Source organism: Balaenoptera physalus (assembly GCF_965194825.1).
Source record: "Balaenoptera physalus genome assembly, chromosome: 3".
In the NCBI taxonomy this organism is placed as follows: Eukaryota; Metazoa; Chordata; class Mammalia; order Artiodactyla; family Balaenopteridae; genus Balaenoptera; species Balaenoptera physalus.
The window spans coordinates 35,390,403-35,417,539 of NC_138890.1; the positions used below are offsets into that span (position 1 = coordinate 35,390,403).

General features: G+C 34.8%; 1 long non-coding RNA gene across 1 annotated transcript in view; it reads left to right on the top strand.

Annotated features, from left to right (window-relative positions):
* Positions 1-301: 301 nt before the first annotated feature.
* Positions 302-27,137, top strand: part of LOC309658248 — a 428,936-nt gene continuing 402,100 nt past the window's right edge. The window contains exons 1-2 of the long non-coding RNA XR_014262137.1: positions 302-9,432; positions 26,990-27,110. This is a non-coding gene — a long non-coding RNA (uncharacterized lncRNA). The remainder of the gene's footprint in view (positions 9,433-26,989; positions 27,111-27,137) is intronic.

Consider the following 27,137-nt stretch of genomic DNA (forward strand, 5'->3'; position numbering starts at 1 on the left):
TCCCATTTCTTGCATATTTAACTATTTACATGTAACTATAATTTTTCTCTCTCGTCCAAGTCCCCAAACTTATTTCGTGAATATTTAGTGGCTTATTAGAAGGCATATAATAAAGAATGAATACACTTAAAACCAGGCTAAAAATTGAGGCAAAATAAGATATGGAAATAACATAGAGCCAGGTATTAAAATACTGTGTAAAATAAATGCCCTTTAACCTCAAACACGACTTCACCAAAGAATATACATATATGGCAAATAAGCAAATGAAAAGATATTCAACACCATTAGCAACTGAGAATATAGAGCAACTGGCACTTTCACATGCTGGTGGGAATACAAAATGTCACCAAAAAACAGTTTGGCAGTTTTTTATATAGTTGAACATACACTTTACTTATGACCAGTGATTCGTTTCTTGGTGTTTACCCTAGACAAATGAGGTTATAATCACACAAAACCCTGTACATGAACGTTTATAGCAGCTCTATTTGTGATTGCCAGAAAATGGAAAAATCCAAATGTCCTTGAATGAGTGAATAGATAAACTGTGGTATATCCACACAGTGGAATACTATTCAGAAATAAAGAGGATGGACTACTGATGTATAAAAAATCATGCGTGTATCTCAAAGGCATTATGCTGAGTGAAAGAAGCCAGTCCTCAAAGTTCTGTAATGGATGGTTTCATTTAGACAACTTCCTGGAAGAAAGCAAAACTGTAGTGATGGAGAATAGATTAGTGGCTGCTAGAGGCCAGGGTGGAGGTAGAGTATGATTGCAAAGTGAGGTAGCATGAGAAAGTTTTCTGGATCGTGAAATTGTTCTGTATATTGATTATGGTGATGTTCACACAGATATTTACTTTAAAATACAAAGAAATACATACCAAAAAGTCAATTTTATCGCATGATAATTTAATAAATGAAATGATACCAAGAACACTCACATATTTAGAAGAATTAAGCCACAATTTTGCCTCTGAGTTCTCCCTTGAACAGAGAATATAATAATACCTATAGATAAAATCAAGCTAGCTACTCAGGGTCATATTTATTCCTAATAGAAAATATAACACATATGTCTAATATAATAAAATGTCTCTTTTACTAACCTGCAGTATAAATCAGCAGTAAATCAAATTATACCTCCTGCATGTCTGACCATACCTTTTTTTATCTTCTTCATGCCTCTGTTTCCTCTCTTTGCTTTTAAAGTATAGGTATTCTCCAAGTTGTATCTTCATCTTAATTTCTTCTAACTCAGCATCCTCTCCCATGGAAATCTCTTTCAGTCCAGTTGCTTGACCTAAAAACTCCTTAATGAAGATGACTTCTAAATCTGTACCTGCAGTCCTAATGTCTTTTTATCTCTATTTACAGTTCTTTGTGTAATATCTTCTTTTAAATATCCCACTAGTCCAAAAAAATCATATCCAAAACAATTTAATTAGTAGCTTTTCTGAACTCTAAGATTCTTCTGAAATCATTGATTGTTAAAGCTAGAAATACTATCTTTTTAACCACCTCCTTATACTCTCCCTCATAAAACTGGTCACTACATTTATTTGATTCTTTAAATTATACATTTTTTTCCATCACAAAAACCTAAATTAAAGACTTGATCGTGGGTACTTTGCAATGTTACATAGCCTTCTCTGTGGTCTCTCTGACTCCCATCTGTTATTTCTGTAATTCATTTTTGTACTCTTGTTAGCATTCGTTGCTTTATAAAAATTTTTAAAATTTTCCTCCTCCACCGTCTTGAATAGAAGTCTTATTTTCAAAGAAAAGGAAATCCAAATGTCATATGATATTCTTAACTGTCAATAATTTAAATCTCCCTAATTTTTGTAATATCTTCCAGCACTGCAAGTATATCACCACTACTATCTACTTAGCCACTGTCCACCTGGAATGTAGCCACATTCTATGTTTTGTTGTTCCTTGAAACCGTCATAGTTCTGATCATCTAGTTCACTTTCTATGGCCAATGCCCAGTATGTGTTTGTCTCCTCTGCCTGTTAGAATTCTGTGATTCCTTCATGTCTCTACTCTTACACCATATCTTTCTTTCTTTTTTTAAAAATTATTTATTTATTTATTTATTTTATTATTTTTGGCTGTGTTGGGTCTTCATTTCTGTGCGAGGGCTTTCTCCAGTTGCGGCAAGTGGGGGCCACTCTTCATCGCGGTGCGCAGGCCTCTCACTATCGCGGCCTCTCTTGTTGCGGAGCACAGGCTCCAGACGCGCAGGCTCAGTAGTTGTGGCTCACGGGCCTAGTTGCTCCGCATCATGTGGGATCATCCCAGACCAGGGCTTGAACCCATGTCCCCTGCATTAGCAGGCAGACTCTCAACCACTGCGCCACCAGGGAAGCCCCACCATATCTTTCTTTAAAACTTCCCCAATTCAGCAATTTGGAATTCATCTTAGACTCCTTTGAGCTGTCATAGAATGATTATTTTGCTTTGTTTTGTCATGCATGCATATAATTGCTATTGAGATTATAACATTCTTAAGAGAAGCAAGCATATATTAATCACATTTTCTTGCCTTAAATCCTTTTTGGAATAAGGTGCAGAACATGTACATATATAAAGAAATGGTCTTCACTTTCTTGTTAGATCTGGAACAGTGCCCCTCACACATAAGATATACGATAGATATTTCTTCTTTGAATAAATGGATGAATGAATAGCAGGCAGATTAAGCAGGCTAGGGAGTGTTGGAAATGTTATCCTGTACATTACAATTATAGGAAGATTATTATTAGCAATAATGTATTATTACAAATACTATTCTGCATGATCAGGTAATGCCAACATTTATTTATTGTACACCTGCACATATCACCCAAGGCCAAATTATTTTCATACTATCATTGAACTGCTCAAAATTCAGTGTCTGCTTAGGTACGTTAATGAATGAATTTAAAGGTTTTTTTTTTTTTCATTTATGGCATTTTTATTAGCTGTGCTCTTTATCCAATAAAGCAACACACATATCTGAATATATGAATATTGTACTTCTCAATATTCCCTATGATTCTCTCTCCTCCTTGCATCCTTTCTCCCTTCCTTCCTTCCACTCTTCTTCTTTGTTCTTTATTATTTATTTCTTCTCTGCTTTCCCTGTCACTGTCCCTCCTCCCTCCTGTACTACCTTTATCCCATCTTTCTCCTTTCCTTTATATCATTCCTCTTTCTCTTTAACATTTCTTATTGCTTACTGTCTACTGCATCTTGATCTGAAAATGCCACAAACTCTATGAAATAGTTACTGCACTTAAGGAGCTCACAGTCTAGGGTGAGCCTGGTCAGTGTTTTGTTCTACTTTTCATTTTTTTTGTATTATGTGCTTCACTATCCTCAGTAAGAATCATGCTTATTCTCATTGTGGTACAACCCACCGTTACCTTTACTCAGCCTTCATTTGACATCTGTAGTAATGTCATTCTGCCCCCTCTTCATTCTTGCTTTCTCCAGAATGAACAAACCTTCCTTAACCATCTTTGTAGCAGATGTGAGCTCCACTACCTTTGCTGCTCTGCACTTCATTTCTCTAGTTGTGACTTATTTTTATAACATTATGCTGCCATTCATGTTCTGTAGTTGGTTGTTTCATGTGTGCTTGTCATATGTTTCTCAAGGCTATTGGGTAGTTTTTATAATAGTCCTCATTGTTCCTGGCATAAATCTTCATGGGCGATGTGCTTGAGCAATTGAACTCTTAAGGTATTTGAAAGAACCAATCAAGAAGAAGATAAAATGCCTTTTACATTGAGTAAAAACAAAAGTATACTTAGGAATAGTTGTGATTTTTTGGTAAGTATTCAATAAAATTGTGTACAGTAAAGTCTAGAAGTATAGCATCAGATGTCACTAGTGTTTATCTATAAGTATAGGATTTGGGGGTCTTTTGTTCTCTTCCTTGAACATTTCTATGTTGCACAGTTATATTTAAATGTGTGTGTATTATTTTATTGAAATAAATAAGTTAATTTTAATAAATCTTAATAGTATATCATATTGTGTCCTGAAGTATACATGCCAGCATAAAAACTTTTGCTAATGGATTTTGGATTTCCAAAGAAAAACTACAAATGTTTTACCTTCCAGAGAATGCTCTAGGTGATCAATAAATATATTGGAGACAGATATATATGACTGCTTTGTAAAAAACATTTCACTCTATTTCACCCTGTTCAAGGACCTTATTATTCACTTTTTAACAATAGAGGGCAGTAGAATAATGGCTCATAAATTTATTTTAGACAAGACTAACCAAATCCCTCATTCTAACCTCTAGAAAAATGATCAAAATAGTTCTAACATATTTATAAAAGAAGAAAAGTTAGTGTCATGATTTGTACTTTCTATTTGCCCAAAATAATGTTTTTCTTTTCTTTCTTTCTTTCTTTCTTTCTTTTTTTTTTTTTTTCTGAGAGAGAGGAAAAGACAGAGTGGAGGTGTTCAGAATCTGGAAGTCTTTCTTTGACCTTGTGTTAACTTTTCTAGGCTTTGAAGTTTCCATCAGAGCTCTAATAAGCAATATTTATGTTGTCCATTGATCTTGTCACATAGAATATGTCTGTTCACAAACAAGTTTAGAGAAAAAGAAGAACAATCTGCTTAATCTAGCTACTAAGTACTGAATGGTTGTTGACAAAGATAACACCTTAAGTGACTGAATTAAACCATTTGTGTTCAAATGTGCTTATTTATATGGGTTATGTAAGAATCAGCTACTGCAAACTAAGTATCCTCAGGTGCGAGAGTGACAGAGTGCAAACCCAGGGAAGTTCTGATTAAAGAGGCATCTACTGGTGCCATGTGGAGCCATGTAGAGCCTACGTTACAAAAAAATTCAGTATTATGATCCTGTCTTTATTTAGAATTTTGATGTTTTGTTCATCATGGATTTTCTTATGTTAATTTTAGTTTAAAACATTCACTAAAATATTACTTATTTTGATTAGTGTTCTATTTTTTGGCATCTCCTTGAAATCTGTCCCTAAGGAGGGGATCTCATTCTCCTCATCCTAATCCCAGCCCTGATAGCTACTCAAACCAAAATATTGTTGAGTCACATCACATCAGCATAAGAACAATTGGTATGAGGTGGGATGATAGAAATGGAAATAGAAGTTTCAGAGAAAGTATCATGAGTGTCCTGGTGTGGAGAATTCTTAGTCTGATACATAATGCAATGTATATCAATAAATTATGCTTCCAGACTATTTGTAATGCCTCTCTCACTACTTCAAGAACAAGTATGTGCTACTACCTTGATCATGTATTTTCTTTATATTATAGGGTGCACTGGTTTAATTGCTTATTCCAGAGAGAAAAACAAACTAAAGAGGATCATGTTAGATCTAAACACAATCCACAATTCATATCTTCTTTTAGTCCTCTTCTCCCCTCTTCAGAACATGGTTCACCATCTCAGACCATGTCTGTCCTAAGAAAAATAATATTAGTTCTCAAAGTATTGGATCTTCTGGAAAAACTCCAACTACCCTAGCCTCAAACAACCTGATGCTGTGCCATCTGCCTTTCCCATGTGTTTTATAAACAGCAATATAAGAAAGAAAGAAGGGAAGCGGGAAGGGGGAAGGGAGAAATTAGTTATCAACTTAAAATAGTCTTGGCCAGGAGTGGCAGTGGAGTGAATTCTAGCCAGTCTTGGACTTAACAGAAGTCCCTTAGAGTTCAAATTGCACACATTAGAAAGATGATTTTTCAGTGAACTGAGAGAAAAAATTTCTCTGCTCAAAGAAGTTGTGCAACTGCTGTGTCCTCTAGGAGAATCATATTAAAGACTCAGAAAAGTCCTGCAGATTCTCCCTGAAGGACTAACCCAGCATTTTCCAAACATGTTTGACACTGAAAGAAACTTCTCTTTTTAAATATAACACTAACACAAAAGTTTCACAGAATTAATATTCTGAGAGGTGCAATTCAGGGAATGTTGACCTATATTCAGAATATAGAGTTATCAATATACCTTGGCACAGGTTTAGGGAATGGTTCTGAATAATGTTAGAAATAGTAATAATAATAATAATAATAAACAGTAACTAACATTTGTAGAGTATTAATGTTTTTCTCTGGGTTGGGGCCTGTAAAGGACAGACAACTTAACTGGTTTACTTTTCCTTCCCTTCATCGTTTGTCAAAATGTTAATGTTTTTAAAAATTTGCACATCACAAGTTAGAAAATATTTGACTTATATACCAAAATATATATGTGAAAAATATTTGTGATGGATGCCTGGGGAGTATGTGGGCATTTTAAAGCTAATAGAAATGCCTTCTTCATGACCTAAATTTGTATTGTACTGGACCACTTTCTCTTGGTTCTGAACATTTACATCTTCATATCATAGTTGTTACGAATCTCTTATCTTCCCCACTAGATTTATATAGTTCCATGAAAGCAAGATATTTGTTTCAAATGCATTGGATTATTACTACTATATTCCCTGCAGCTCTTCTTCATACCTGATACAATGTAGGCCTGCAGAAAGTACTTACTAAGCAAACAAATTTCTAGAACCTGGTTTCCTAAAATTTTAGACATTATGATATCTTTAAGATGATGATTTGCTTATTCATTAGATATCCTCGTTGCATTTATTCACATAGAAACCTGTGATGCAAAAGGATGATTCAATCGATCTAAAAGTCAGTTTTACATTTATTAAAAGGGGTTTGTGCAGGAAGAGATTATCTTTTATTGTTTCCCATACCTCAGAAAGAGATTGGTTTTAACTTTGATAAATAAAACCTAAAGGTATCTATTTTTTTGCAATTTGAGAATCTTAGAGCATATCCCATATTATTGATACAAGTGACCAAGAAGTGTAGATAGTCAGGCTCTGCCCCAAATGGCAGAACCATCCTTTTACTTGCCTCAGACACAATTTGTTTTTCTGAAAAATCAAGGAATATGAGGTCATAATGTGATTGATTGAATATTTCAATATGTCTGTCAGACATCAGTTTGTATGGTTAAAGTATGATGGTTGAGTCTTTGGAAACTTCTAGTTGGTGGGACCTTGAAGTTTTATCTGTAGACATTATCTCTGGACCTGTGAGAGGGGTCACAAAGATCCTTGCCAATACAGTGACATAATGATTTTGAGATTCTGAAGCTACAACTTTGGAGGCTATTGAGATTTTCCTTTTTTTTTTTTTTGTACACATTTTAATTTCTCAACTTTATTTTTTACAAAGGAACCACTACAAGATGACCTTTTCATTAGATTTTATGTAATATTCACATATCTTTGTCCATTAAAAATTAATGAATTCGCTATTCAGAATCTCCCATTCCAAACTGTAGAAAACCTAGACATATGATGTAATTATAAATTATGACTCAGAACTTACTGTCTTAGCTATTGTTCTAAAGCACATGAAATTTTGTGGGAACTATCTTTAAGCCCTTTTGTCTTGGTCTCAGAGCCCTGTGATATACACGCTTTCAATTCGAAGCACCACAATCAGAGTTCCTCTCCTCTGTCCTGCTCCAAACACCCTCCCTATCTTGCTCCCTCCTAACAGTTTTCTTTGACTGTATTTTTTTTTCATCCTCCAAAATAAGTTGTATTCTCATTTACGTTTGGAAGCATTTTATTACTGAATTCCCCAATCTATTTCACTTCTCAATTAATCAAGACTACTAGCTGTTTTTTTGTTTGTTTGTGTGTTTCCATAAAGGCCATTTGGGTAAGTGGCTTTACCACCTCAGCACTTCATTCCTCCTTTACCTTCTGGTACCCTTATGTGGGCAGTGCCCAGTGGAACACGACTTCTGTGGTTTCAGCAATGCTGCAATTATCATGTGTTGATACCTGTGCAAGAGCTTCAGCTTAGCTCATTATTGTGAACATTAATAAGTTGGTGTGTGTGCATGCATGTGTCGAGGTTTTCCTTTTTTAACTCATTAATATCACCAAGTGTCTTATCACTTTTGATGATATTTTCTCTTGATGTGAGAAAGCATAAGCCTTGGGGGTTTCGTATAAATGTTTTATTTTTTTTTCTGCTAAGTGACCTCATCTCACTCAAGTTAGCTTGGTTGCATGAATACATACACACACACACACACACACACTATAAATGTGTGAAATAAACTGGCTCACAATTCCACTCATGGATGTTAACCTACTTTGAATGTTCATTTTTTGAAAATAATTCTTAGTCCTATTTTCAAGAGGCAGTTCAGCTGTTTTAATTTATAGTTCATTAAATGTTGCTAGAAAGGAGCAAGAGAGTCATTATAAATATAAACTGCCTCATAACTATATTGACCCAACATCTAACAGCATTGACCTCCTTGCAGTGTAAATTTAATTAAAATAGCATTAGACAGAACAAAGTTAACTTCAGACAATAAACAAAGCAAATGGCTATAATAAATACAATTACCTATTACTATTGTTTTACATCATCAAAAGACTTTCATCAGTATCTTCTGGAAGATAAGTGCCTATAAAATTCAGGTGTAAAATATTTCCCCATGAACTTTTAATGTTTCCTTATTTTCAGGATAAGAATTGTGTTTTTAAATTTTTATTTAAAGGCTGAACTTCTTTAGTGTTATTTACAAAAGAGATACTTTAATGATTAAATAAATCTACATAACAGATGAATAAAAATAGGCCACTTGAGAAGATTTGAATTAAATTCCTTAAATTTGAAAAAGGCAGAAAAATCTGTTTTTAAACTTCCTAACAAGAGAGAATAAAAAATAAGTGTAGTTAGCATAGAAAGTATGTGTGGGTATAATCGTTGGGTATGAAATGAATACATTTAACAATGCAGCTCATTTGTGCTCCCTAAGGGCAACACTAAAGCAATTTAACATAGCTGCAACATTACATCAGCAAATGAATATAGCCAGAATTTAAGAGAAAAGGGGTATAAGGAAAGCTTTTGATGTCGATAAGTTTTGGTGTCTTTATCTTGATGCTAGAACATAGCCTTCTAGGGTTATTTTAAATGCCATAGTTCTTTTAGTTCATAAGCAATTCTGGCAAAATTCCAAAGTAAGTAAATTAAAACATGTATAATGTCACTTCTTCTGGGTTTGAGCATTTCAGGCTAGTGCTTTTGCTACTGCATAGAGTTTTGTTTATTTATTTTAGTTGAATATAGATAATTACATATCAGAATGCAAAAAGGTAGGCAATTTGGCCATTTGGTTGTAACTATTATAGAAGTGAACTAAATTTCATCTTTCAGAACAGAATGCAAAACTCTTAGAGGAAAAGTAGCCTATTAAGTGTCTTAAAACTGTTCTTTTCACAGTTATTTTGGACCAGCTGCAAACAGGCGAGATGAGTCACCATCTGGAGCTCTTGAGGTCATGGGAGGATTCCAGATACCCTTCTCCAGTACACACTCAAAACATCCCAAGGTAGGGAACATACTCAATTTGGAAACATACTAGTATTATCAAAATATTTCTTTAACTATGTAAACTAAAACAGAAGTTACAGTATTAATCATTACACAGCAGTCTAGAACTAAAGGTTTCAACATGGTGGAGAGTGGAATAAGAAACCAGGGTCTCTAGGAGAGGTTGGATCAGTGATAGAAACATCCCAATGTTAAGAGAAGTAATACTGTCTTCCATAGGCAGTTATGTCTGTTTTAACTGCTGAAAATCCAATGCCTATCATGGTGACTGACACAGAGTAAGCACTCAAAAAATGTTTGCTTTTTGACACCGTAACCTGCCATAATAAAATGGGATCATGGGCTAATGATCTCATGGATTCTCCTCCATGATATTTTGGTCATGTTCCACATTTGCCAGGAGGAAGCTAAAACAATGGTTGGCAAGGTATAAAAGGAAAAGTCTGGATCTAGAACCTGGACCTGGAGAAACTGAAGGAGGAAATAATAGTTAAAACGCCTTCAATTTCCAAGTAAAACTCTTTGTCCGGGAGACTGGACCTGTGTTATTTTCTTCTTTTCAGTTGAGAAACACCCTGAATAAGCTTCACTTGCTCATTGACAATTAAAACAACAATGATTATTATAAGAACATAGTGAGAATTATCTCTGATTCTAACGCATAATATGTTGAATGAGTTCCTAAATCAGGTGGTAAGACATACAGAAATCTTTCTGTAATTGGATAGCTTTTTAGGCTTTCCTTCCAACTCCAGCTCCTGGGAAAGAGAACTGAAGAGTGCATAGAGCAGATATGAATAACATTTTGAAAATCTTAAACATCTGGAGTTACTACCTTGCAAGCTTCTCAACTGCTTTTATTTACTTTTTTAATGATTGTTTAAAATATCTTATTAAATTTAAAACCCAGCATGTAACTGTTTCTCCATATATTATTCAGATGCTTATTTTTGAAAATATCCTCATAATGTGTAATGCATAATAATTATATTCCTTACATTTATTCTATAATTATTTATTTTATTAAAAAAGTATATAAATTAACTTGTTTGTATCCAAATTTAAAAATAAAATTAATGTAAATGTAATGTGCATGTCACTAAAATGAGATGTTCTTAGCTGTTAATAGAAAATAAAACCACGTGGAAAACGATCTTTTTCACTTAGTAATATATAACATATAGCTCGCTTAGTGGGATGAGTATTTTTCTTCCATGATGTTCCAAGTCATGTTAGCTGTTTGACCTCACTGGTTTGTTTTGAGGTTTACTGAAAGAAAGAAAGAAGGAGAGAACAGCAAACTCTGAATTTAGATACAGACCCCTCTCAGACATCTCTCCTTTAAAATAGAAAATGGCATGGGATTCTCATGCTTTATTCTACCTAGTTCTAAGCTCACTTAGTATACCTTTAAATTGACCTCTCTCTTTTTTATTATTATTATTATATTGAGGGAATCAACCTTTCACGGGCAATGTGAACTGGAAATTCAAATGAATTCAGTTGAATTCATCCTTAAGCCTTCTCTAACAGTGTTCTTTTAAAGGATCATTACCTGTTTTGAATGCTTAATGACATCTGAAAGAACATCCTTTAAAAATGTGCCCAGATTCAAATAGCTTGGAAGATTAGATTATATCTCAGCTCAGCAACTTACTTGTGCAACTTTAGGCAAGTCAGTTTACTCTGCTCTGCCTTGGTTTCATCATGCAGATGGGAAGTGATTCTTGAGCTGCAAGTATGATGGTTAGATGAGACTACATTTTGGAAAGTACTTCTAAGCTTTGAAGATGTACGCATGTGTGGCAGATACTCTTATTCATCTACTCAACAGACATCCCACCTGTCTTCTTTGCTAAAAGAATTTTAATTATGTTCTGCAAGGCAATGTACCCAGCCCCAGGAAATAACTTATTATTGATCTAATCTAGTCATGGATAGATACTAATTTCTCAGCATTGCTTGCACTGAAGGGTTTCCATGTTACTCTCTTCTGGCTGAATAAACAGAACAGGAAGTCTGCTGGCATGTTAATGGGAAAGATCTTTGCTCTCTAATGTGAGGTGAGAGAAGATAAGGTCCTTACTTTCCTAGTTAACCACTGTTTTCTGTCTTTGAATGAAGACATACAGTCCAAAGTCAATACCCTTACTAAGAAAGGGAGAGAAGTTAGTTGAAAGCGGTTGGGTCTCAGGTGAAGTCATTGAGGAACTGAAGAAAACCGAGCAATTTCCAACATCTACAACTAGTTTTAAGTGAGAAAGACAAAACTATATTGGGTTAATACATATTAGTTGAGATTTCTATTATCTACTGCCAAATGCATAAGACAGGTATTATTATGAATAGCCTTGTAGCCACTTTGGGAATGAGAAAATGGAAGCAAGATAAGTAGCTAGGGAATTTTAACCAAGAGTGCATGAATCTCTGGGTTCTATGAACTCTGTGGAATTGTGTGCTAACCTGTGTGCGCATATGTATACACTTTAGGAAATTGTTGAATTAATATTCAAATAGGTATGTGATCCAAAATATCTTCTCCCACCTGCTATATTGGTTGTGCCGGCACATGGAAGACACTCAATAAGTATTTGATGACTAAATGAATGAATAAATGAATAATGTCACCACCGTTTTGCCTTTTATGTTCTGGATAGTTGCTAAAACCTTGAGATTTCAGGAGTGCCAACTCATGCTCCCCCTCCTCAAAAAGCCTGCATTCTCAAAGAAAAACAAGGAATAGAAAAGATTTCTTTTTTTTGTAGTGGTACTTGATGAGGTAGATTTGTGCAAAGATGCTGTAGAAGCAGGGCCCTGTGCCCCCACAAAAAAAGCACAGTATACTTCATATACCCCAGACTTTTTCAGTGGTAAGAGGAAATCTACTCCAGAGAAATGACAAGAGTGTGAATTTTGTTGAACTATGAAGAAGAATCCAATTCACAATGTAGCAGGTTGAATAATGTTCCCCCTAAATTTATGTACATCAGGAATCTCGTAATGTGGCCTTATTTGTAATTAGTTAAGATGAGATCATATTGGGTCCTAGAAGAAGTCCTAATTTCAATGACTGGTGTACTTACAAAGAGAAGAGAGGACACATAGAGAAACACACAGGGAAGAGGACCATTAGAGAGGCAGGGATCAGAGTAATGCAGCTACAAGCCAAGCAATGCTAAGGATTACTGGCAACCACCAGAGCTAGAAGAGAGGAATAAAACAGATTTCCAAAGGCTCCAGAAGGAACTAACCCTGCTGGTGTCTTGATTTCAGACTTCTTCACTCCTGAACTGTGAAAGAATAAATTTCTGCTCTTTTAGGCCATTTAGTTTGCGGTAATTTGTTATGGCAGCCATAGGAAACCAATACAGATGTAGAGCCAACAGGAAGGCTCGGTAAAGTCCTCAAAAAGAAAAAATTATGAGCTCAATTTAGAAAGTATTTCAAGATTTTTGTATTACTTCATTCAAATTTAAAACAAAAAAATCCACAATACAATATCTCAAACCACTTCATATACTCTAGACTTTTTTAATGGTCATAAGAAATCCACACTAGAGTCAAAAACCGAAAACAAAAACAAATACTGCCAGAGTCTGAGCTTTGTTAAACTACAAGGAAGAGTTGAATACCAAGTGTTTCCATTCTTGCTGTTGAAGTACAAAGTCAAGACTCAAGCTGATAACATTTATGAAAAAGCAAATTTTGTGCCTACTGTTGTCTAGAACCAGTCCTACAGTATAATTTTGACTCCTCTGAGCAGTTCAGCGGTGAGAGGGGGCTTGAAAGATTTGCACTTTTAAAATAAAATAAAATAAAATTGGGGCAATAATTATTGATATTTCTAAGCATTTTTCAAGAAATAGATGTATATACATCGCAGTGGATGTTTTTCTTCTGGTCAGCATTCATTACTCTCTCTTCTGGTAACCTCATTTTGATTTCCCTTTGTGGAACCACCATTCTCTCATGTTCACTAGACATGGTTTGAGGAATTCTGGTGTGCATACATGCAAATAAGACAAATCTGGAACTTTTGCTGGAACTACCAGGAGAGAGACAATATTTTATGCTAAGGTTGCTAAATTGATGAGCTAGGTGAGGCTAAGGGACAACCTGGCAATTCCTGGAAGGGGAGGAGTAAGAAGAAATGAAAAAGGGGCTCTCTTCTTTATCAAACATCTCTCATATCACAGGCAGTATGTGAAGTGTTTTACACAGAGTGTTTCATGTAATCGCACATAAATCCTGTAAAGCCAACGTTATCTCCCCTGTTTTCAGATGAGACTTAAAGAGGTTAAGTGACTTGTCTAAGATTACAGAGTGTCAAAGCAAGAATTTGAACTCAGGTCTGTGAGATATGGAAATGGGTTATATTTACCATTTCTTTCCAATCTGAGTATTCTGCTATCTTAAGAGTATACATATAAGTTTATGTACATGTTAAGGTTATCATGATGGGCTGAGATAAAATTACATATTATATGGTGGTTTTATGTCACATTTTAGCAACTACATCAATCCTGATAAGAAATCTCCTCTCTGGTCCCAGAATGCTTTTGGTCATGGCCAAACTGGTGACCAAGAAATATCTCCCTCTATGGTGTGCTGAGCCAAGTGGACATTGCTAGTCGTCTTCCATGTAAGATTAGTTGTGTAGCATAGTAGTTTATGACAACCACACTTGCGTTAAATGGAACCACCATCCATTCACTTGCTCAGGCCAAAAATGGGGGTTCATCCCTAACCGCCCTTCTTCTCTCATTGCCCATAGCCATTAACAAGTTATGTCTACTTTACATCCAAAATATATCCTGGATCAATATTTCCCCATCTCCTCTGTCACCATTCTAGTCATGTTACCATTTTCTGTTAGTACCACAAATTTGTTTTCATGATCTTTTAATAACAGAAATCAGAAGGTATCCCTTCCCTTCTTAAAGTGCTTCAAATGGCTCTGTACTGCAATTAGAATAAATTCCTACCTTAGTACCATGCCTGTGAGACTCTAGTATCTTCCTTCTACCTACGCCTAAACTCATTCCCTACTATTGTCCTCTCTCCTGCACTCTAGCAATCCTAACCTTTACAAAAATATACTATTTCTTAAGCACACTGAGGCTATTTCTGCTTCAGGGATTTTACACACTGTTTTGTCTTCTTGAAATCCTTTACTTCTGTGTCTTTGCACAGCTAATGCCTACTCATCATTTAGTTGTCATCTCAGTCGTCACCCCCTACAGAGGACTTTTTGAGCACTCTACCTAAAGTAGCCCCTTGTGTTAGTCACTTTTCTCCCATTAGCCTGTTTTAATTTCTTCATAGAATTTGTAACTAATTGAAATTATCTTATTTATGCATTTATTTACATTTTTATCTTACCTTCCTTACCTTCCACTTACTCAAGCTCTATAAACTTAAAGCCCCATGAGAGGCAGGGGCTGCTTCTGCCTTGTGCATACAATAGTGTCTGGCATGTAGTATGTGCCCAGTAATAATTGTTGAATGAATGAACCAGAGTTGGAATAAAAGTTAATGAACCCAGTATGAAAAGTTGTCTTAAGTCCATTTATTTTTCTGCTTTTATGTATTTATTTTTCTGCTTTGGATACAAGTGGGCAACCAGCCAACTGCGGGAGCTACAAAGCCACTTCTACAAAGTGGAAATGTTATTGGATGGGAAAAAGACAATAAACTGCCCTACTTGTGGTAGTCCTCCCTCCTTGAACCCAAGCATTCAATATGAAAATAAACAAGAAAGCTTTGTGTTTGAAAATGAATTCCCTGCAGTAGAGATTAGCATGTTTTTGACATTTGTACCCAAATTCACTTTCCCAGAAATGAACAACCACCAAGGGTGAAGGATAAAGGGTAGTGTAATTTCCATCAATAGCAGACACCATACTTAATTTTATTTTTGGCTCAGATACTCTGGTCAATTTTAGAGCAACGCATCACATAGAAAGTATACCCTGCCGCCAAAAGAGTATATAGAGGAGAGAAATAAACGTTTTATAAAGCCTAATATGCTGGGTTGTACCTTGCTATTTCCATAATGTCAGAGCACAATATTTCTCTATTTGTGGACTACAAATAAAACATTTCTTTCATCAGCAAAATGAGATTATTCATTGTAAACAGGGATCATGTTCATGGAGACAAATAGCTCCAAGTAAATTAGAGGTAAATGAATCTGTTATAGGTAATTAAACTACTAGTCTGTTGGTTGTAGTACAATATTTACCCCAACTACTTGTGGAGTTTTCCACAGAAATAATATAATGAGGCAATTAGATACATGGTTATACCAGTGCTGCCCAGTAGAAGTTTCAGTGATGCTGGAAATGTTCTGTATCTGTGTTGTCCAAAATGGCGACCACTACACACATGTGCTTATTGAGCACTTGAAATGTGGCTAATATGACTGAGGAACTGAATTTTAAATTTTATTTATCTTTAATTAATTTTAATGTAAATAGCCACATGTAGCTACTGGCTTTCATGTTGGACAGCATGAGTAGACAACAATATCCTTAATGGAACTAACTCTACATAGAGATATGGACAGTGTGAATTAAACTATCCAGAGAAATTCAGCGCCTAGCCAAAGATGATGCAGTTACCTTTTCCATAAAGCATTTGCCTTTTCACTGGTCTTCAAACCATTTTCTACCTTGGTAAGACCTGTGAGATAATCAGGTACGCTGAAGTGGCAGTAGGGAGAGTTTGGGGACAGGAGGTCCTTTTAAGATTAGTGGAGTCATAGACTAGGGTACATTTACATGATGTGCTAACTTTAGAATCTAACCTCTCACACCAGCTAATAAATGTCTTAAAATAACTTGAGATAAGGGCTTAATGTTAAAACTGGTTAAATTGATGTGTAAGGACAAACACTTTGCAATCCCCACTCACCCCAGCTTACCTCTACAGATTTCATCATTGCATTTAAAGCAGAGAGGTATATAGAATTTCTTTTGTTCTTTCCTTAGTTCAATGTTTCTCAAATTTTAGTGTGCAAACAATTTTCTGGATTAAATAGGGTACACAGAATTTTGTGTACTGTATTTTCCAGGTAATTTCAGGGTAATTTATACATAATTGATTTTGCCTTCTGTACTGACTTGACTAACTCCCATGTGACTCATCTACCTTTCTCAGTGCTTAATCCTAGCTCTTTTATTTAAAATTATTTTCACCCAAGGTTGTGAAGCAGATCGATTCAGTATTGCTTCAATTACATTTAAAGCTTTAAAAACATTCATACCTACAGTTGCCTAAATTTTCTAAGTATTTGCAAGCTCAAAGGCCTAATTGCTAAGAGCAGAGTTTGAAACAATCTAATACATTTCAAGCATCTGAATACTGAATGGTAATACCTATTTCCATATTTTTTTCATCTTTTCCAGGCCAGCAGAAGGTTTACATTTTTAGAATCTTTTCAGAGTTAGAGTCAACTCATGAAAAAATATTGTTTAAGGTTTTAATTACAGAAAACTACTCCCTTTTCCACTCTTAGACTTTTCTAGATAGGTTTCTTAATATCGTCTTACCTAGAAATCATATGAGATAGCTTCAGATTGTCCAACAATTAATGTCTTTATGTAAATTAGTAAATTCCTGAGCATCATACTAGAAACTGTTGTGGAAGCAAAAAAGATATCTAATAGTATTATCAATATTCAGGTATTTTACAATATAGTTGTGGTCACAAGATAATCATAGGTGAAATAAATGTGAGTAACATTTTAGAGCTTGTTTTATAAGTTGCTATTTTACAAGTCAACTTGTGTCAAAGTATTTAAATCAGCGGTTTCTGACAAGCATTGCATGTTGTGTAAAACCTGTCACAGGTTGGCAAATAAATTGTGATCAACACATAAAATATATTTGGTGCTTCTGAAACACACGCATACACACAGGGTTTATGTTTTTCATGGGGAATGTTTTATTTTTATTCTTAGAGATGGAAGTTTATCAGGAACCTATATTTAGGAGAAATACCTAGGTAATTTATTAAGCAAGAATAGCCCAAGTCTTACCATCTTTATGAAACCAACAGTAATATTACAGTCCTATGTATTTAACGATGTCGGCATTTTTAAATTTGACACTGAGTCTTAAATTCTCTAATAGTGCCCTATGCAAATGTGCTCACTGTTTAACAAAAGCAAATCCTTCTTTATGTCTAGCTTCTATGACTAGACTGTAAGACAGGCAAGAGAAGGGGCATAGTTCTTCACGTTCCTGCAGAATTCCAAGAAGAGTAAGCAAGTGATACAAATTGGGTCTTCCATGTCCTTCTTTAAATTCCTTAGCTACCCTTTCAACTCATTTTCAAATAAAATTGACTTTGCTCTCCTAATTTCTTAGTTTAGGTCCTTTTCCTGGTTGCTTCACAATTCACTTCTGCAGCTATTTATTGAGTACAGCCACCTTGCTAGGTACTTAAAAACAGCCCTTGCCCTGAAAACGTTCATCATGTAGTGAGTAATGTTATCCTCCCATTTATTCTTCTACAGTCTTATTTATCTTCTTTCTGACTTTGAGTTATAAGACTATCATAAATATTTATTGATCACTTAGTAGAAGCTCAATAAATATTTATTTGAATAAAAGAAAACATAAATGTGCAGGGCACTGTGCTAGGCCCTGCATTTTAAAAGATCAGTGACTGGCTGAGTGTGAAGTGGAAACCTGGAGCTACAAAGCATATTAAGGAGCAAAAAACTAATTTTGTCTTTGCTATAATATCAGAAAATATCATTTCCCCCTCCTTCCTAAAAAAGATGTAATCGTAAATCTAATGGAATGGAGCTTGGCTACGCTTTCAACAATCATACTTTTACTCAGAAGAGAGGCTATATATCAGGTTATCAGGTTTAGCATCTAGAAATCAGATGGAACAAAATAATCACATCAACATCTCCCATGTTCTTTTGGCCCAGATAACTGTTGCATAGTAAGGCATCCCTCAGTGTGGCCCTACTTGTGCAGAATTACTGCTCCTTGAGATAGATTTAACCTTGATTGCTGGGATAAGTGCACTGTTAAGCTGTTCCAAGGGAAATGCTCTTCCAAGGGAACAAGAGCAGCAATGGCCTCTCTGTTGGCTGAGGTAGGAGAAGATAAAGAGGACTTTATGGATTTTTTATATCTTTGGCATTTTTTTAGGCTAGGGGAAAAACCAGGTTCTCAATGAAAAAGAATGCTGTGGAATACAGACAAGTATGTTTCAGATATACCTACCCTTTTCCTACCTCTAAATAATCCCTCAATATTTCATTTGTACAACTGTCCCATACATCTTTATTGAACTGTAGAAAGGAGTCAAGCTTTGGGGATACGATCCTTCTTCTCAAGGAGTTCCTGTTGTGCATGGAAGAAAATCACATGTAGCAGCATTACTGGTACCATAATTCAGATTTATGTAACTCAAAGGTGGAACTAGGCAACCCCTAGCAACTCTCTCATAGTCATTTGCATCCACTGACTTACATAAGGATAATCACTCAAATTGTGTCGATGACTAGGGTTCAAGCAGAACCCTAGTTTAACTATTGTACTGTGGACTGGGAAGAAGGGAGACAGTGGGATTCATATGGCAGAGGAGACAAGAGAAAATGTGGTCTGATTTAACTAGATTTCACAGCAGAACATTGTCTTCAGAAGCAAGCAGATTTTTGGACATGTTATGGTGACTAATACTGCTCTGATCAAGAAAAATGATAAATGTTTTTTCATCTTGTGGGGGAAGTAGAGTTTGTTCATTAAAAGATCTTAATTATTTAGGGACATGCTGGCACCCTGAGCGCTTCACTGTGGGTAACTCATGGAGAGCATCTTTGTTTAATTAGAGATTGTTGAATTGTTGTGGAATACAGGAATCGAAGCATAAATGAGGTGCATCAACAGCATCAAAATCCAGAAATTATTTTTAAGTGAATATAAGTGCATGGAAACTTCAAAAATTACTTTGGACAGATTTTTAAAGGAATTCTGTATCCCGTGAGTAGAAAAGGGGGTTTGGAGCTAGTAGAAATTGAGTAGGATGTTCAAGAGCTAATGGGATGTGGGGACGTTAAGATAATATAGGAAAAATAAAGTATGACAATTAATTGGTTGCATCCTTATCTTCACATTCATACCTGTGAGTTCCTTTATTGTGAATTAGGCTAATCTGGGCCACTCAGGCCCCACTGTCTTCATTAGTAGTCTAATGACATTAGACATTCATTTTTGGCAGATGTGCCATGAATAATCTGAATCACTCCTGCTTTCCTGACCCACACCAAGAAACACAAAGATCCAAACACAGACCAATGGGATAGGACTTCAGATCCTGGAGGAGAATTTTGGGAACAATGAACAGGAAGACAACAGATACAAGTGACAATGTTATATGAAGGAGAATCATGATAAAGGAAAGAGAGAGAGAGAGAGAGAACTAAAAAAAGGTTTTCTAAATGAATAATTCACTCGGCTCATAGAAAAATTACATCCAGAAAACACCTTGGTTTGATAACAAATTCATGGTAGTTGGGAAAAAACCCAACAAGAATAACAAGTAAAAGTTAATATTCTAATTTCTTTCAGTGATAGGATACATTTACTATTTAACATATTTCAGATGTCCTTCAAGAATATAACGCTTTGTTTTCAAGTAGCATTTTGAGAAATATTTGGAAAATATCTGAAAGTATTAAGAAAAAATAAAAGTGACTATAATATTAAAGAATGTGTTTCTGCTACACAAATTTCTTGGTTCTTGAGGACCTACCAGGTTTTCCCCCAGCGGTCCTAAACTGAGGAATGCTTATGCTTACTCTATCCTCTGTGAAGATATGGACTTTTTCATCTTTGTATATTAGCCACTTAATGCATCTTGGAAAATTAGTAAGCATTTCTTATTCAACAAACAGTTGATGAGAAAGTTTGCTACTAAAACTTTTTGGTACATCTATATCGATTATTCTTAGAAACTCAGGGAAAAATATTTAAATCCCCTTCACTGTAAACTTGAAATTACTACTTTGGATATGTGTGTGTGTGCACATGTGTACTTTCTAGGGTAGTGAATCTCAATCCTAGCAGCACATTGGTAGCACCTGGGGGGCTTTGAGATAATACCAGGGTCTGGGGCTCATCTCCAGAAAACCTTAACTTTTTGTTTGTTTGTTTGTGTTGGGGTCTAGACATGAGTAGTCTTAAAAAGGCTCCTCATTTTTTTTTTTTTTCCAAATACAGGACTTTATTAATAAAGTAATCATTATTATGATTTTTGGGAAAAAAAGTTTAAAAATGTTCAGCCTTCATGTTAATGTAGGTTAGGCCACCCAAAAGACAAAGCAAAGATAACGTTAAGTCATGGTCCAGGGTTATACTTATGAGAAACAAATACAAGACTTATGGGACTTGATATGTAAAAACAACCAAAGTAAACTGTATTTCAAATTTGTTTATATAAAAACATATTAAAGATCACTTTAAAATAGTGTCCATCTTTTCTTTAAATGGGAATAGACTAATCTGCAATCATGTACAAATATAAATTCAACTAACAGCTTGCTGAAGCTTTTAATACAAATACAATTCCTTGCTTCTTTATGCAACTCAACAAAATAATATAAAGTGAAGTCATTAGAAAAATATGGACCTTTCTGAATCTATATTGCATTTTTAATTTAAGTTGGAAAATACAGTTCAGATCATATGAAACACATGAATTTCAGATTTACAAATTAGCTGTATCTTACAGAATATTAGATATGGTCTTTATTTTGGCTGAAATGCAAAAATATGGTTAATTTCTCAATAACAGACTAGTTAAAAATACTTTCCACTGATAGCAGTGCTAGTCCTAGAACAAAATGTAAGCAAAACATATTTGTAAGTCATTTGTCTTTTCAGTGCCCCAGATATGCAGATCCTAACACTATGCATCTGCTTTAAAGATGACTGAAGGGAAATCTTACATGACTGAAAATCTGAAAATCCTACAAACAGTCAAAATCTGCTTTTAATAGAAATAAAATTCAAGTAAACATTGCATATTTGATTTAAACTAATTTAAATTAACTTATGACACATTGGATCATAACCACTAAATATGTAAAAGGATTTTAAAAAATCATCCGTATGCAAAGATGCAACTATACTATGTAAGCAGTGCAAGTTTAGTGACCACTAAGATGTAGCTGCTCTTTGGTCTGGCACAGTGACAGTGGTCAGATGCCTCAGGTACTGAATATTCAAGTAAGTTTGTACCCAGGTAAAACCAAGCTTTCTGTCTAATTTGTTTTTAATGGCAATGGCAAGACCTGAAATTCAACTTTATTTTCCTTAAATATTATCACAACTGTTCAAGTGTTTGAAGGAACAAAGACAGTACTAATAAATTTTGACAGGGCTTCATTGTGACCATTTCTCCCCAAAGGTTGGCAGCACTAATCAATACCAGATGAAATACCAAAGAGGCAGCCTTTCCCTGATTCCCATACCACTTGTAGGCCCTTGCCAAACAGTCTTTAATATGTATGACTAAACTAAGCCAAATATTATTTAGAATGTGACAGATGTTGGCCATAAATTAATTAAACCAAAGGTAACTAAATTGAAAGCCTTCAGCTGAAAATTCCTGAAAAGATGTTTACTATGCTATTAAGATGATAACAGATACTGAAAGAACTGAAAAAGACAAAAACACCACAAAAACACCCAAATAGGTTAAAGGGAAAATTAAGTTTCCTCAGTTGTTAATCAGGTGCATGCAATTCCTTTGACCTGAATGTAGAAATACCCACAAGAAGTACCAGGAGGACATTTCTGAAAGCAGTCACTTATGTTTAAACATTTACTATTGAGAAACACTGTTTTAGGGGAAAACAGTTTTCATTTAGCTTGCAATCCTTAAACCTTTCCTAGTGTTGATGAATTATATTTCTCTACACTTTACATTGTCAGAGACAAGGTAGAAAGAAGTCTCTGTATGATGAATGCCTATCTTAAACACATGCTATTTGTATGGAAGAATCTTTAAGCCTGTGAACATGGTCCACATTTAGTTCCCACGGGTCAATGTCAGAATAGTCTTTAAGTATGTCTGTCTCAATCATTATTACCATGTGTTAGCTTGAAAAGTTATTGGAACGTAAGTTTGTTCCCATGAAACATACCTTGATTTGACTATATTAAAGATTCATGTTTTAAAAAGTGATATTTTCATTTTATAATCAAGAAACTGAACTTAAAGCATATTGACTAGTGGCTAAATAATTCATCTATTTAGACCCCACAAGGTTTCACTAGAACTGCTTTAAGACCTACTTTGCTGGAGAGGAACTAGCTTCATAGTGACGTAAACCAATAGGAGAGGCTGACATTGGGAGTGAATGTAGAATGTTAAGTAGAATAGCAGATGGGTAATATAGGTGAGAACAGAAATTAAATGTCACAAAGCAAAACTTTCTAAGTTTAGAAACAGAAGCATTTACATTTAATATGACTTCTGCTTATGATTCTTAAATACTTTCCCTAATCACTTGTCTCTTAATACCTGATTGCACTTGACTTTTTAGTGCACCTTGGCTGATTAGCAAACTGGCTTCATCAGGAGGAAAATATGTGTGGTTTTCAGAGGAGAGGAGTTGCAAGAGCCTCCGAGAAAAAGAAAATATTGTTGCCATGTTAATTTTCATGATAGAATGGATGAAAAACAGTGTGGACCAACATGGTCGAATTCTTCTTAGGATTCAGTTGCCTCACTCCTGCCTGTTCTGCTGGGATTCCAAAGGTTTCTCAATGACCTTTTCAATTTATTCTATTGGGATACTAGCCATTTATGAAAAAAACACTTTGAAAGTAGCTTTCTACTGTAGCAGCAGGAATTCTAATCCCACTCAAGGTGTATAAAGTTCATGAAACTCTGCAGAGAAGGAGAGCACTATTTCAGGAGAAGGAAAAGAAGTCTCCCTGAAGAATCCCAAGCAATTTACCAATGTTTAATAAGCCTTTTATTGTGTTTTAAATAAACTCTGCTACTTTATTACTCTTAATCACAAATAATGCATTAAAATTTATTTAAAAAGTCACAGGGGATGCCCTGGATTAGAAGCAAGTTTTGAAGTTTAATAGACTGTGAGTTCCTTTATTGCACTAAAAATATTAAAATATAACATCTTTAAGGATATAAATAATTGCTCATAGGGTGTAGTCCAGAAATAAATTTTCAAATATTTCATGTGTTTGTAACTACTTAGTTTTTCAAACATTTAGAGGCATTGTATAGCTGGATTATTTTAGAGAAATCTCTGAGGGTGTATTTACATATGGGAAAAGATATCCCTACACACACCACACACAAACACACACACACACACACACATACCGTGATACCACAGGGAGTTCTTCAATGTCCTCTAAAGTTCAAGAGAGTTGTTTTGTTGTTGTTGTTGTCGTCATTGTTGTTTTCTCCGTGTTTTAGCAGTAAAATGATCTCTTCTGCAGTGGGTAGAGGAATAATCTGACAAATGGGAGGAGTTAGTGCATCAGGAATGTTATGACAAAAGAAGGTAGCCAACCTTAAATTTGAGTTTATGGTCAACTCACAAACACTTACCATTGCTTTCCAATGGTGAACTGTCACACTGACATGCATGGTGGGCCACGTAACATTTCTCTGCCTAGAGATCTGTTTTCTCTTTCCTGTAGAATATCACAAATTGCTTCATCAAAAATTCCATTAACCATATGCATCTAGCATAGCTGTTATTGTACTGTAAACTTAGTTGCCTTTCCTATTTTTATTAGTAGTGCCTTGAGTTTAACAACCTAATTTGATTTAATTTTCAATTCCCAATTTATATTATGTATTATCTGATATATTATAGGCAAGTACAATATAGGCTTACTGGTGTGAAAGCTGATTATTCTGTCTTCCTATTTGCAAGGAAAAGAAACTATGGATGATTTTAGTACAGAATAAATTTATCCAAGGGTATCTGTAAGTTACAGGCCAGATACCCAATTATAAATTCTCTCCCTTGCTGCATATCTTCATTACGTATAATCTTTGGGGGACTTTTAAACCTATGCTCAACCGACCAAGAGATGGACATGAAACCCAAACTCAGGTTTTTCTCCTGAGAAATTGAATCCTGAGCAGTTCATGGAAGGATGGCCTAAAGTGATTATCCAATTGTTTCTGCTCCCTAGTTCCTCAAGCTTCTCTTGTGCCTGCCCTTTATGAAGTCTGGTGCTTCATATTTTTTCCTTTTTTATAATTCCCTATGTAAGTTTACTTTACCTTGCCAGAGTTGCCTTCTACTCATAGTTACCCAACAACCCTTTCCAAATGTAGATACAGTACATAAATATAAACCATGATGAAGAAAAATATCGCTGGTTTCTTAATCCCTTTGCCTCAACAAGCAAAAAAAATGATAAACAAATGAATACATGGGTTACTTTTGCATGATCACACAAAGCATTTTCATTCTGAAAGGTGACCTTTTATTTGTGAAAAACATAATCTTTTTGTTTTGCTCATCTGTGAATCTGGCTGACCTGATGCTGATGATTTTTTACTTTAGTTGATGTTAACTTTAAGTTCCTGGAAAATACTACATGGGCTACTGAATTGTACTCTTGATAATCTAGGCCAAGTCTGTTTTTGAACAACTGTCTGATATATGATAAGCTCGGTGAGTCATTTAAAAAGAGGCAGCTGCTTAGAGTAAAACCAAACCAAAATTTGCTACAGGAAGGCCAAGTCTCCACATTCAAAAGCAAAGTGAAAGATCATTACAATAATTTATGTAGTTTATATAGAACTTATTTTAAAAATATGGGATTGTGCTTTGTTTTCTCTGCCTTAATGTGCCATGAGGGATAAAATAAGACTTAAGTCACGATATTTCTCTGATTGTGAACGTGGAGGGTTAGATTAACTCAAAATCAAAAGAAACTTTCATTTTCTAAATTAGTAGAGTTGGCTACTACCATATGTTCTAATTTCCTTTCAAGGAACACATTTCCTGCCATACTGAGTCTCATTTCTCTATTTCTGTGGACAGGTAGTTTCATGTATATAGTGCCTCCTAGAATCCAGTAACATGAATTAGCATGAAAAGAATGTTGGCTAGTTTTGCAATGCATTTTACTTTTGCCTGTGAAGCCTGTGAGGTTTAATTTACATTGCCCTCGAAGTAGGCAGAATTGTTGTCATTATACAACGATTTCTGTATCTGTAATTCTGTCCTAAGTTTTCTGATTTTCTTTGTGGCTTCCTTGGCTGCCTGAGGCTGGAATATGCCAGATTCATTCTGTTTCTAGGAAGTGTCCCAGTCTCTTTCTCTCTCACTCTTCTCGGGAGTTCTTGTTCCTAGACTAGTTGGTATGTTTGTTTTGTTTGCCCTAGAGCGAAAGCATGATATACTGCATTACCTATCTAATTATACAGTGTTTAAAGCCTTCAGAAGAAATATCTTTAAAATATAGTTGAGGACTATAATTAGGCCATTTAAAAAGCCCATTTTCCTAAATGTGAGCCATTATTTAGTCAGTTTGTTAAAGCATAAATTCCAGTATATGGTTGATGGATTGTTAGTGATTATTTGGCTTTCTTCCATCTACCCAAAGAAAGATATATCAAGAAATTGAAAATGTCTGTGATACTTTTAAAAAGTTCTTTAAGTGGGAATAGCTTATAAATTTACCAAACTATAAGGTCATTTTCGTATTGCAGTAACTCCATGTCATTTTTATTCCATCTGTCATGAAATGTCCTTTGGATTGAATGTGGAAGATACTTAACGGCTTTAAGCCATATAGTAGCAATATCTTCAATATTCTTTTTGAGCATTGGTTAAAACAGCAATGGAATTAATGAGCTTTTCACAAATTAAATGTACGTTGTATACTGTATAATTTTTTTGTGGATTGGAATATGAGATAGTTGTATAAAGAGCTAATTAATTATCTGCTGAATTTAATCTATCTGTGCTTGAATGCTTTAATTCAGAATCCAAATGTTTTTTCCTGGAGAGTAAAGTATATTTCTAAAATCAGTCAAATACTTGTATTTACAGAGAACATCTGCCTATTTATATTGTTAATAGAGTAACTTCATGAGATATATTTTTAAGGATCTGTTGAAGGTTTCATTCCTGATTGTCCACTGAAGAAATATTTCCACATTTTTATTTTGAATATACTGAATAGAGATTTAGTGAAGAAACACAAGATACACATATAAAATATGGAGGAATTACAGAGTTGAATTTTCTCATCAGAAACAGAAAATAAGTGGGTAAAGAAAGATGGATGGTAGTTGGAAAGACAGAGTAGATAAAAACAGAAAGAAAGAGATAAGGTTTTTGTGTGGTGTGTGTATGTTTTTTCATAGTAATTTATAAAGTCAAAAAAATCATGCAATTTGGAACGCTTGCCCACTTATTTTTCTATAAAAAGATGTGTCTGTGTATAAATTCTGAAAGTATGATGAGAAAGCGGCATGTCTACTTACCTAGATTCTCTTTATTTTCTATTCTTTTAAGAGAAGAGGTAAAACCATCCAATGCATAATGTGCCAACATCCGATTCCAGAATCCATCAGGAATTTTGAAGACAAAGAAGGTAAGGAAGGGATGATTACCTGAGCTGAGCTATAATATTTAGGTATGTGAAGATTTAATATTGCTCGTG